The 12,825-nt window shown below is 39.7% G+C and overlaps 1 protein-coding gene across 1 annotated transcript in view; it reads left to right on the forward strand.

The window, feature by feature from the left end:
- The first annotated feature begins 1,667 nt into the window (after positions 1-1,667).
- Positions 1,668-12,825, forward strand: part of csrnp3 (cysteine-serine-rich nuclear protein 3) — a 45,717-nt gene continuing 34,559 nt past the window's right edge. The window contains exons 1-2 of the mRNA XM_025063925.1: positions 1,668-2,117; positions 3,133-3,169. The gene's annotated coding sequence lies outside the window, so the exon portion shown is untranslated. The remainder of the gene's footprint in view (positions 2,118-3,132; positions 3,170-12,825) is intronic.

The following is a 12,825-nucleotide window of genomic DNA, read 5'->3' on the forward strand; positions in this document are numbered from 1 at the left end:
CCAACATGACCATTCACAATACAACTGAAAAGACGCCTATATAATCTCTCTAACTCTCTAACATGAACATATCGACATTGGAAAAAAAAAAAAAAAATACAAAAACGTGTCTTACCTTTAGGCTAACTGAAGGCGGCCATGGTGCTCAACCCCTGATGCTGTCTTTATCCATTTGTGCATTTTCGGCTCAAGTCCCCGTCAAAGCCAGAGGAGCTACACCAGCTAGGCTATTTTGCGGCTTAGCAGTTGAGGCCTTCGGTCTGAACAAATAGTCCTTTTGCGTGGAAAACGAATTTTCGAACATTAACATGGAGGTCTCATTTGTCAGAGACAGTTTGAACGCTGTCATGATACTAAGTGTTCCTCTAAAAAAACGCTCCTGTACGTTAAAAATGAATTTGAATAAGGTTATCGCAGCCTTAAATGACTGTGAGGTACATTATCATTGACCTAACTTTTATTTTGATGTGGCTTGGAACACTTTATTTCAATAACACATAAGCAAAAAGTTCGGATATCATTCCACTGGAAAGCAGTACATACAACACCAACAGCTAGCTTAAAATTATTTACGTACGCCGCCATCTGCTACGTTGGGCATGTCTGCGTGTGGTGCCGTGCGTTGATTGGTTGTAAAAAAAGTCACGTGCATGCACATAAACAGTTCACAGCAATAGAATCCGCGAACATGTGAGAATTATTTAAATTGGCCATTGAAAGAAAATGTCAAATAGACGGATAATTTGTGAGAATTATTTAAATTGGCCATTGAGAGAAAAGGTCAAATAGACGGATAATCGTACAAAACGATATGACTGGTTTAATTAAATAAAACTTATTTGGTCCACTCATTTCCGGGAAAATCAATGTCCCTGATTCATTTGCGACCTCTACTGGCAACGGATGAGTTTTTTTTTTTTTTTCAACGGGGCGTGCCCATTTAAACCTTAAGATAACGCCTACACCTGGCAGTGGCATTGGTGAAAGTTCTGACCAATCACAGCGTACCACCGGGAACCAAGCAATGTACATCCTCACGCCCACCCTTTCCCTCTCTCTGCCTGTATCTGCATTATATTCCCATTTTCCGTATAATCTTTATTAATTTCTTTCACCCCTACCCCATGACGCCAACGCAGACTATACACTACCCAGGAATACGGTAAATATGTTTATTTAACCTAAGGCTCAACTTATGCAAACAAACAAACAACTAAAACTTGGGTAATAAAAACGATGTAGCTGCAGTTGTAAAATATAAACATAAATTAGGGAGACGTCGGGTTAATAAAAAAAACGAGCTGGAATACTGTTAATTAATTCCGGCACTTGCAAATAGCTTTGGTTTTATAATTGATTTGTTTACGTTTTATGTTTGAGAAATTGTCTAAAATAAATTTTGCGTTTAAATAGGGTTTCCAAACCAAATAGTATTTCACTTTTTCTAATAAAGTACTTTTCAAATAAAAGTGTCCAATACACTACTACTGACTTTTTTAAAATTCTCTGAACAATGCAATTCATCATATTACTTTCTGCAATTAATGTAAATTTGAAATAACTTGTATTACGATATAATAAAAACAAAGGATTGCAAAGCCAGATGTTATCCACCGCCGTATTTATATATACAGCACACGTCCTGCGGCTGTGGTAATTATTTTATAAATTAATTGCTGCTGTTGCCCACGTCGTGGGGCGCTATAAATCCCTGCAGGAACAAGTGCAGCCCCCCTCCTTCGGCCACAGTGGTCGCTGTTCGTACTGAGGCTACAGTAGTATCAGCAGCAGCAGCAGTAGCTCTGACTTCGGCTCTTTCCACTCCCTCCGTGATTGGTCAGAGCGAGTCACGTTGTCCGTGGCGCTGCTGTCAGTCTGATGCTGCACCATTGTTCCCCGAGCAGCCGGGAGGGTTGCCTATATAACAGCACTGCTGTGCGCCTCCACTGAGCCGGTGAGTCCAGAGAACTGAACGGGAACCCGGTACCGGTTTGTAGCTTGCTGGAGGGTTTCTGCAGAGGAAGACTGTGCCATGGTTTAGAGCAGATTTGATCAGGTCCATTTATACAGGGGCGTCATTGACGGGCTGGATACTGATGATTGGATTCAAATGAATTGTGAGTATGAAACACAGTATTTATGTGTGTTTGTTTTACTGCAATGTGCACTGGGCAAATATCACAGAACTGTTACGTCTGTTTGTCATGTTTCTTCATTGGTGCACAACATACTTGGAATTATATATATATGTATATGTATTTGCCTGTTGTCTTGGCATAAGATGCTGGGACACATCCCTGAAAGGTCCATTGTCAAACTAATCTGGGCATCATCATCATCATCATCACCACCACCATCATCATCATCACTAGCATCAGCATCCTCAGCGTCATTATCGTATCACACAGACAGTCATGTAAACTAACAAAAGAGCAAGTTTCCCTTTGTTTCAGCTCCACCTCCACTTTTTTTTGTTGCCCAGCTTTGTGCTGCTTGGTGACTACACTAAATTATACCTATGTGCAACATGTACACTGGAGATATTGTTTGTGTTTTTATTAAACAGACCACATTTTTCATACAGGCTGCTGTATATATCATAAAAAAAAGAAAGAAACAGTTGACATGTGTAGGGCCAAACTGGCTGAGAGCCTATCATGCAGACCTCTGGGAGAAGAAGAGAAAGAAGGGGGGAGAGAGAGAGGGAGAGAGAGAGAGAGAGAGTGTGTGTAGTTCCCCTGCAGAGCTTCCTGCAGAAGCCCCCTCCCCTGCCCTCTCCCCAACCCCTCGCCCCCCTTTTCACCCACCACCATGTTATACAAGGCTCACAAAAGAGATCAGTATAAGGTAGCTCTGTCAATCATTTGTATCGAGTCAGTGCGGGAATTGCAAACTTTCCGTGACAAACAATTTCGTGTGGCTCCCGTTGTGCTAAGGTGAAGCACGGTGCCACATAATTATGTCATGTGCTATCTTTTATTGCACTTTCACAAGAGTCAGTAACAAATTAGAGTTTCCTCGTGTTCCCCCCTCCTCCAGGGACGCTGTAGCTGCCGTGCCTCCAGTTTATGTGATGTTTGTTCCAGTAAATAAATATAAATAAGTCTCATGTATATTTCTCTCCATCCACAGAAGAGTCACAGGTCCCCGCAGTGTAACATATCTAAAGGTAAGGCCACTTTTATTCTGCCGTCTGGACCATAAAGCTGACAGGTCTGACAACACATTAGCATAGTGAAATAATGCCTTTGGAAATGAATGGTGTGCACAAAGCTGACACAACTGTTGCTACAGTGCCACAAAAGGGCCTCGGATAATGAGATAGGATGTGATGTTGATGCAGGGAACAGTGTTAAGTCAATGCAGACAGCTGCTTTATTCTACACTAGATTATACCCGAGTGATGCCACTAATGTCACAATGATAAAGAAGATTTACTCTTTCTCTGGAGTGTGTATATAATTCATAACTATTTCAGTCTGCAAATCAACCAAGAGTGCTGCAGAATAGTCAGGAACTCACAAGCCTCAGACCCATTCACAGGTGAATAAAGATGCCTCATTCACTTACATAAATGTACTTGAGATATTTATACCTGAACTAGTGTTTTTACACACACACACACACACACATCCCTCCGTCATTAGCCTCCTCTGGCTCCTTTATTGTTCCTCCTCCAGCCTCTCTTGTCAGGAAAAAAAAAAAGGCAGCAGCAACAGTCCTGCTGTGCACCAGCATTCACTCAATCATGTGAACACGCACGCACAATCACACGGCCATTTCCATCTTTGTGATTGAGATCTGAAAGGTGAGGTGGGGGTGGGCGACGTGCACGTCTGTGTTAGGGTAGCAGGGGCTCTCCTGACTGTGACTGTGTGTTTCTCCTCCTTAATCCATCTGTTCCCCGAATGTATCAGCGACCATGTAGTCCTGAGAGGAGCAGGATTTAATTAGTGCACGTGGCACGGAGCTAAAGGACACAGAAACATTAACTGGATGTATTTACTTGTGAAAAGCTGCATGGTTAAGCTGCCTTTGACTGAGGGAGTCTGTCATGCTGCTGTTACATACTGAAGCACAGATGGCTGTGTCTTGATATCAGTGAACGTGGCCCATTTAGGATTCACAGAAAAGGTGTCAGGGCTTAACAGCACTGAGGGTTGTTCATCTCTGAGAAGGACCAGGACCAGGACCAGGACCAGGACTGGACTGGACTGGACTGGAGAACAGTCTGCTTTAAAGGTTCACATGGAGCCTAATCAATTTAGTCCTTTTACTTGTTAATCTGTGGCTTGACCTATAGCACTGGTTCCCAAAGCGGGTGGCGGGGTCCCTTTGAGGGGCTTGGAGTTATTATAGCGAGAGGGGGAGGAAGGTGAGGCAGGGGAGTTGCAGAAGCTCAAATTAATTAAAATTTTAAATGTTTCTATTTATGCCACAGTGGGAAAAGAAAACATTGATTTGTAATTTTCTCTTTTTTTTCAGTAAGAATATCAGTTATTTTATGTGTATCAGTGTAAAGTTCTGAATCAATAGCTCTGTATCGCCTGGGGAGGAGGGGGAGGAGGTATTAAAGCTTTAGTAGCCAAGAATCTACTGAATATACTCCTACTACTACTACTATTATTACTACTACTATTCATTATAATAATTGATTGAATTGAAAAATTTAGATTTTCACCCCAGAATGAGAAAATTCACAGTTGAATTAAAAAATATTATTATCAACAACAACAACAACAATAATAATAATAATAATATATTAAAAAATTCATAAGATAATTTGATAATTGAAATGCATTGATTCAAAAATACTGTATAAATATTGTCTTTGTACAGTATAATTGTTTTTTAATTTTATAAATATTTGCAGATACAGTAATAATGAAATTCAATAATAAGGAACACAAAAGCTTCTCATTTTTGTTTGAATATCTTAAATCATAAAAAATACGAGCCTCAAAATATAACCAATATAACGCTGCCTTTGTCTGGATACAAACCACCTTCATGTCAACAGCAGCTTTCCACATAAACCTTAATGACCCAAAGTTTTAAAATCAATTCATTTTCCGTATTTTTTCTGTCTCCAAACACAACACACTGTAGAATTCTCTGTGGTGAGTCACCTCTCAGTGCCGCTCATATCAGACCTGTGTTCCTGGGCAACTCTGTGTGTTCCAGCAAGGTTCATGTTTTCAATTTGGAAGCTTTTGATGTGACTCTTTTTGTGTCTTTGGCTCCTTCCTGGCGGAGATTTGAGCTTTCACAGTTCAGGATTGTGCTCTCCTGAGATGTTGCCATGACACCTATTTGGAATCCTTTGTCTGTTGCCAACTAATTAAGTGTTTAAAAAAAAAAAGAAGGAATATTTTCAATGTCGCTGAGTTGTGTTTTGTCAGAGCGAGGACTTTGTTTCCTGCTCCTGTGGAAATGGATTAATCGTTTAGCTCAGCTTAGCTACACATTGTACTAGTAAAATAATCATAAAATCAAATTACAACAAAGGAAACAGGCTGTTAGTTAAAAAAGGATGTCTCTAAAAATGCAACGTAAAAAAGATTTGAAGGAGTAAATGTTTTTAAAACTATTTGATGAACACTCTTACAGGGATGTATATTTAAACTGTAAGTTTCTTATAAATCTGTTTATTTTTTTAGAGGTGAAATTTAGGTCAGATCTTCTCAAAAGTTTTTTACTCAGTAAATCTTTAGACTCAGTAAACTGTTTTTACAGTATTAAATAAGACTTTTCTCAAATGCCCCAATGTTTTTTTAGCAGTTTTAACCAGAGGTCTAGATAAATAAGTATTTTTATTCATAAATATTTTTGTTCACACAGAACAAAGAATTAAAAAATTTGAATATTTTTGTTCACACAGAACAAAGAAATGTATGAATTAAAACATTCATGATTCTCTCAAATACACCATTTGGAAATAACAATGCAGTATTTAAAAATATGTATATTGTGTTTTTAATTCAGGGCTGGAGAGGCTAATGAGTGGATTAAAAGCAAATTAAAGGAGGGCATAATTAAATTTACAGTGAACAGGTCTTGGCAGGAAGTACAGTAGCTCACCATTGGAAGTGGTGCCGTGCTCCATTATTGAGGAAATACCTCCAAGGCCAGGGAGCTGGAGGCTGCTTTACAAAACTCAAAGGTGCCAAAATAAAAGCACAGAGATGGAAAGACACTGTTGGAAGTGGAAAGAATTCATTTACAAAAGATTTCATCAGTCATTTAGTCTCCTTCAACAAACCAAAGAAAAGAATGGGAATGTTGTTAATCGGCTGTGATGCTGCCATCTGCTTGTGTTTTCTCATTTCTCTTTGTTTGTCAAAGAGCTGGGTTGAATGATTTTTTTTTTAGGCCACAATGTAAACTGTACAGATATGAAACTACCCAGCAGTTGATTTTCTGTAGTAATTATAACAAGAACATAAAATTACATTAACCAATACAAAAGCATTATCAAATTAACACATTTCCTTCATTGTGAGGAATTAGAAATTATACTATTTCTAATTTATTCAATTCATTTGCAAAATTACGCTTCCGACAACTCCAAACATAATTGTATTTTCTTTAGTCAGAAGCTTAGTGATTATTCAATCAAATGTACTTTTTTTGAACGACAGTGTTTCACTCCATATTGCTATCTCACGCAGAGCTGGCCTACTTTATGAATTTTCCCAGATAACACTGCAGATGCTTTGCATATAAAAAAAAAATCATTCACAATCTCAACATGATCCTGGCTATATATAAATGATAAGGCTTGTCTGCAGAATGTGAACCCTGCATCCCACAGCTTTCCCAGTCTGTGGGAGAGATGAAAGCGTCCCTGTCTCTATGAAATGTTTTGGCAGCTCTGTTTCTGCCAGCAAACTGGCTTTTTTCGAACTTTCAGGTGGCATGGGAAAATACAGTCATAAATAAAATATGCGGCGATGAATAATTTAAGCGAGCGTTGTGATTGACATGAGGGCGAGAGCACCTGATTATGCCTCCGCTCTGTGTGACTGGAATTACAGCAAATCAAAATATGAGACCGAACGACATCCTGTTACTTTGGCGTAAAGTTTTGATCAGGGCTTGTAACGGTGTAGACGACTGAGACGTGAAATTACATGTGCTGTGATCGATTGCACGGGAATTTGAGCACGTTACTGCGTATCACTGGAGCAATATATAAACACAGTATATAAGTGGGCTGTCAAACCAATGGAAGTTTCAATCCGATAGATCACAAGATAGCTGTGGATTAATGATGAGTAATCAGAATTCATTGTGATTGTAATTAATCGTGATTTAGCACAATTAATTAGCATAAAAATGTTCTTTACTATTTTGTTATTTTAGGGTCTGTCAAACAATACTGAATCTGATTAATCACAACATCATTAAAAGTTGATTAATCACGAGTAATCATGACTAATTGACTAATGACTGATCGACTCATAAGTTAACTGTTAATTGCTAATACATACATATACAGTATGAATATATGCTAATATGCAGTATGAATATATATATATAATGATAAAAATATGTTAATATATGTACTGTGTATATATGTGTAATGTATGTGTGCATGTACCGCAAAGAGACATCACGGTTGTCCACAACAACTTCGTACCTGAGCCGTAATCTCATCTGAGTCAATGGGCCCAGAACACGGCACATTAGTCGCCAGTCATCTACAACTCTAATGCTTTTAGAGGATGTTACAATGAAGTGGGCGCAGCTCGGAGTGAGTGTAGTCGTGGAGCAGAGCCTCTACCATCCATGCACCCATGTGGTTAATGAGGAGCCGTGCTTCCTCTATTGTTCTATAAGGAGGAAGAACAGAACAGATCAATGATTCCCAGCACTCAGCTGCAGGATGGAGGCCCAGTAGGCATCACCAGGCTGCGGCTCCTCCGTGTGCTGAGTGCTGAGCAGCGGGCTCCACTCCCTCCCCCCTTCCTCCCACTCCCTTCCTCCCTCCCTCCCACTCCCTCTATCCCTCCTTCGTCCCCCCTCTTTCATGTGCATGGAGCAGATCCGTCTGCAGCCTCAGGCAAGTGCAGTTAACAAATGTACAGAGCTCATGTGAAGCCTCATTTGCATAAATCTGTAGATGTCGCTACATTCCCATAAATGGATTCCTTTGTCTCTAATTGGGAAATGATTTTTTTTTTTTTCTCTCTTCACGCCTTGTGCTTATATAATTCTGACATATTTGACAGAGAGGAAAGTCGAGTTTATTTGACAACACATTTTGTTTATTTGCATAATTTGTCCATCTGACCTTTATTGCAGCCTAATGGAGAAACAGCCCCAGCAAATGTTTATTGTCACTGTCACTTCACCACCGCTCAGGTGTTTTTTCTCAGAGCTCCATAAACTGCCAGTGGGAAACAATACAGACATAAATAAGCTGCTGCACTGAAGCCAAACTGAAGTCAAACTGAAGTCAAACTGAAGTCAAACTGTAGCAGTATTCATTTGAAACTCCTTTGTTTTGACCATCAGATGCATCATGAAGAGGTTCATATTGAAATGTTGGAGTATAATCATGGAATAAACACAAATAACTTAGAGGTAAATTCTGCAGTTAAATATTTCCCATATCTCCATGAACCAAAATATAATTTGTCTCTCCATTTACATTTGTCTACTCTTTGCTAATGTATTACCATATTGAGATTATAATGGTTTCTTTACAAGCACGCCTTCCATCAATACATTGATGTAATCCATGCATCACCGCAACCTAGAAATAAGGAAACTGACAAAGGTGTGATTACTTTTTTTTTAGTAATTAATTGAAATTAATGAGCTAAAACCGTTGCCCTGACATTTTTTTTTTTTTTGGCCGCGTTCATTCCTCTGTTCTCTAAAGACACGGTGAAAATGATGGTGGCTTATACAGATCAAGGCAGATGCCCCCCGACCTCTTGCGGTGTACGTGGTACTTTGGCACTTTTCATGTATAATTTAGGGGGCTTTATCTCACCCCTTCCACAAAACAGTGTCAATTAATATGTTAGCAGTGTGTTTATACCCCCACCCCCCATGCCCCCTGGTCTCTGGAATCCTACCCTGACATCATCTGAAGCTGTATAATCATCCAGGCCATAGTCTGTCCTCAGGGGAGTCCGACTGAGATCTGGGCTCACTTTCTCTTTTTTTCCTCCTCTGACTATTTGTCTCCCACCCCTCTCTCTCACACTGCCTAGCCTCTCTCTCTTTCTCTCTCTCTCCCACTCTCTCGCAAGGTTTCTGTTTATGTCTGAGGGTGACACCAGTGATGGATGAGTTTGAACACGGCCCCAGACTGTCTCTGCCTCACAATGCATTGTGGTTTCAGGCTTTTTGGTTTGCACCGCGATCCCATCGGTCGGTGCCACCGGAACTAATCCTCCGCTGCTCAGAGCCCACTATGAAAACACAGTTAATAAAAATAGGGAGGGGAAAAAATAAATAATATTGTAAAATCTGCCAGGCCATCTGTAGTGCATAAATGAGTTCCCCATCGCTGTGGAAACACTCGCAGTCTGCGATGGAGCAGCCATATTGAGTAACATTGGCATTTGGCAGGTGCAGACAGTGAAGCGGGAAACAAATGTACCCACAATCTACTGTACTGTTCACCGGGCCCTCGTTTCCACCACACTTACTGTATACAAATGGCTGTGGTTCAGAGGAGAGGCGTCCTGGAGGAAAGGTGCAGAGGGGACATTAACACAGGGTTTTAGGACCAACTGCTGAACACACTGTCATTTCTGCTTTTACGTCTTCTGGTTTATGATCTTTTTTTTGAAGCCAAGACTTGAGAAGCTCTAAATAAGTAAATGCAAAAGTATGACAAAACATATGTTTACACTCTAGAACCATTGAGTGACTGCAGTCAGAGTTCCTTCAGTTCCTACAGTACAGTTAACTTAGTAGAGATCCCAAAATTTTCCTAGGGCTATTGTCAAGACCCCACCCCCCAGGTCAGTCATGTTTGAAGAGACACACCCTGTNNGGTGGTGGTGGTCGAGGTGTGGGGGGTGTGGGGGGGGGGGGGGGGGGGGGGGGGAGGGCACTGAAGGTGTTGATTCTCAGCCCTGGCTGCTGAACAGTTGCTGGTTTGCAGTCTTTGGCCAGATGGTTGAGAGTCAGATTTCTGCTGAGATCACTAAACCTCATTAAGTGTGTTTTACACTTCACATTTCCACTCCCTGCCAGGTTGCTTTGTCATAAAACGTCCAGTAAAGTTCAGACAATAATAGAACTGAGTAGCTGGAGTGGCTCTTTCTTTCTTTCTTTCTTTTTTCTACATGTTAATATTGAAATGTTCAGAGTCAGAATAAGGTAAATTAAAAAAAAAAAATCTTTTTCTGTTTTCATTCTGTTTCCACCGCGCAAATAAAATATATTTTTACTCTTTGTCTGTAACAGTAGGAATTGTCTAGAGATCTTTAGCTTCATCTTCCATCACTTGATTAAATATATATATATATTTTTTCTTCTTCTTTCCTGCTCTTTGTCTATTTAAATTAAAAAAGCCTCTCGAAAAGCAAGAGCAAATTTAGGTCAGCGTCCCCTGGTGCGACGTTGTGACAAATTCCGTCTCTCCAGCACCTGGCATTTGCATTTTTATGTAATAGAGCAGCACGTGTGTGATTCTAAGGCATGAATCATTAAGAAATGCAGATACAAGTCATTTCATTAAAGATACCGGAGGAGGAGGTCAGGGAAATGGTAGAAACAAAGATAAGAACATGGAAAGGAATGGAAATTCACTGTGTCCTGGTGCTTTGTATTTTCAAAGGGAATTGTGGAAAAATGATTAATTGAAGCAAAGAATGCCTCAAGAAAATATAATTTTTAAAATATATAAATACTATACTTTTTTTAATAGCACCGAATTCTGAAAGAGTCAGTAATGTGTAATTAGAATATAAAAAAGTCCCGGCATGATCAGACATCACTGAACCAAAGGAATTAAACACTTTTGCCAACAACCAGTAGTTAGTCTTTCTGTTTATCACCATCACAGACTTCAAATCCAAGTGACAGAAACGTCTTTTTTTTTTTGCTTCACACTATTGTACAATAAAAGTAAATTGATTAAAATTAAAAATTGGAGTGATTTATAAATAGCTGGGTGAGATTTTTTGACTGGGAATTGGGAAATCGTGGATCATATGAGCTCTGTTATTGCGGAACCGTAAGAGTCTCCGGGGGTATTGTATGTGTGTCTAGTTGCTGATGCTGCAGTATACTGCCTGCCTGTGTATTGTTTTTTTGAGTCAGCTATCGCAGTTAAGTGCTCAGCAGAGTACAGTCAGAGTACTGTGTAAATGCATGTTTGGGGAAGAGACCGAGTTTCAGTGGACAGGAACAGTAACACACCCTTAGAAATACACGCCGCTTTACTTCTTACTATTATTCAATTACTGCCAAATTCCATAATATTGTCAGAGGCTTCGAAATGCCACGACTCATTACAGTCACACAAACCTGTGTGTGTCTGATGTGTGTGTTTGCTGTGGAACGGCATCTGTTAAAATCCAGAATGATCTCTGAAGTTACATTGGCTGCTACTGTACGTCTGCCTTGAGTGTGGCTCAATAATGGAGGAGACAGCAGTGCTGCAGAGAAAGGTTGGGTGAGGATAATGGCAAACGATGAACGGAACGTTGTACGGTGTGAAGGAGAGGAACCAGCGGAACGTGAATCTGTGAATAAAATATGGTTTACAGGAAACGGATGACGGAAGATTTGGCTTTTTTTTACTGTTCACACGAACAGTGTGCATTTAGAGTGCTAATGGTCAGTGCTGCTAATGGTCAGTGCTGCTAATGGTCAGTGCTGCTAATGGTCAGGCTCATCAACTGAATAATTATGATACATATAGATTTATATATACACATTTTTAATATAATATTTTTATTTATATTTATTTATATATGGTGTGTATATATACAATATATAATCACATATATACAGTATGCATATATGTGCAATATATTTATATATGTTACATTTTGGTTGTCCTATTACCCTTCTTACAAACTTACAAATGAGTGCCAGTATTTATTTATGAATATGCAGTAAATGAAGTGGAAGGCGGTGTTATATGATAGCACAGCTCTGTGGGTAATAGTGTAAATACAGGGTGTAGGTGAAATCACCTCAAACCATAGTGAGGTCACAGAGAAAAAAAAAAAACGTTTTAATGGAAGGAATTTTAAACCAAACAGAAACAAATCTGTCTGGGTTGAAGAAAAACTCTTCAAACTTCAAACTTAAAATTATAAATGTTAAAAAACTAAAGAACCAAAGTGAAACTCTGCTGGACAGAAAGTGAGCAGAGCTTTTACGCCAATAGTGAATTTCAATTGAAAAACACCATTTCCTGTTTTCTCATTCGTAGCCGACCAATCATGTTTGACCAGGTGTTGACGTGTAGTATGTTTTCTGGGGACCCATATTTTAAAATTCACAAACCTTCGCAACCCAAGTCAATAGACATTATTCGTAAACTCCTGGGAAACGTGGTGCGAGACGACCCAAAAAAATGCGCCCCACCTGAGGGTCATGACCCCGTCTTTGGGAACCAATGCTGTATATCATCAAGAGTAGCAGCAGTTTTTCCAGACGATGTAGCTGATTATTTTAAAGATTAATGTTGCTTTTTTGTGATGATTTTTATTTTATTATTTTTACATCCTCTCTGTCTCTCCACCCACTGCCTCCCATACCCCGGTTCCTAGTGCCACATTTTCTGTTCCCTTAAGAATCGTCTCCTCCCTATGTCTCTGTCAAACACCCCCTCTCTACCCT

Source organism: Cynoglossus semilaevis, chromosome 16 (assembly GCF_000523025.1).
Source record: "Cynoglossus semilaevis isolate Cse_v1.0 chromosome 16, Cse_v1.0, whole genome shotgun sequence".
In the NCBI taxonomy this organism is placed as follows: domain Eukaryota; kingdom Metazoa; phylum Chordata; class Actinopteri; order Pleuronectiformes; family Cynoglossidae; genus Cynoglossus; species Cynoglossus semilaevis.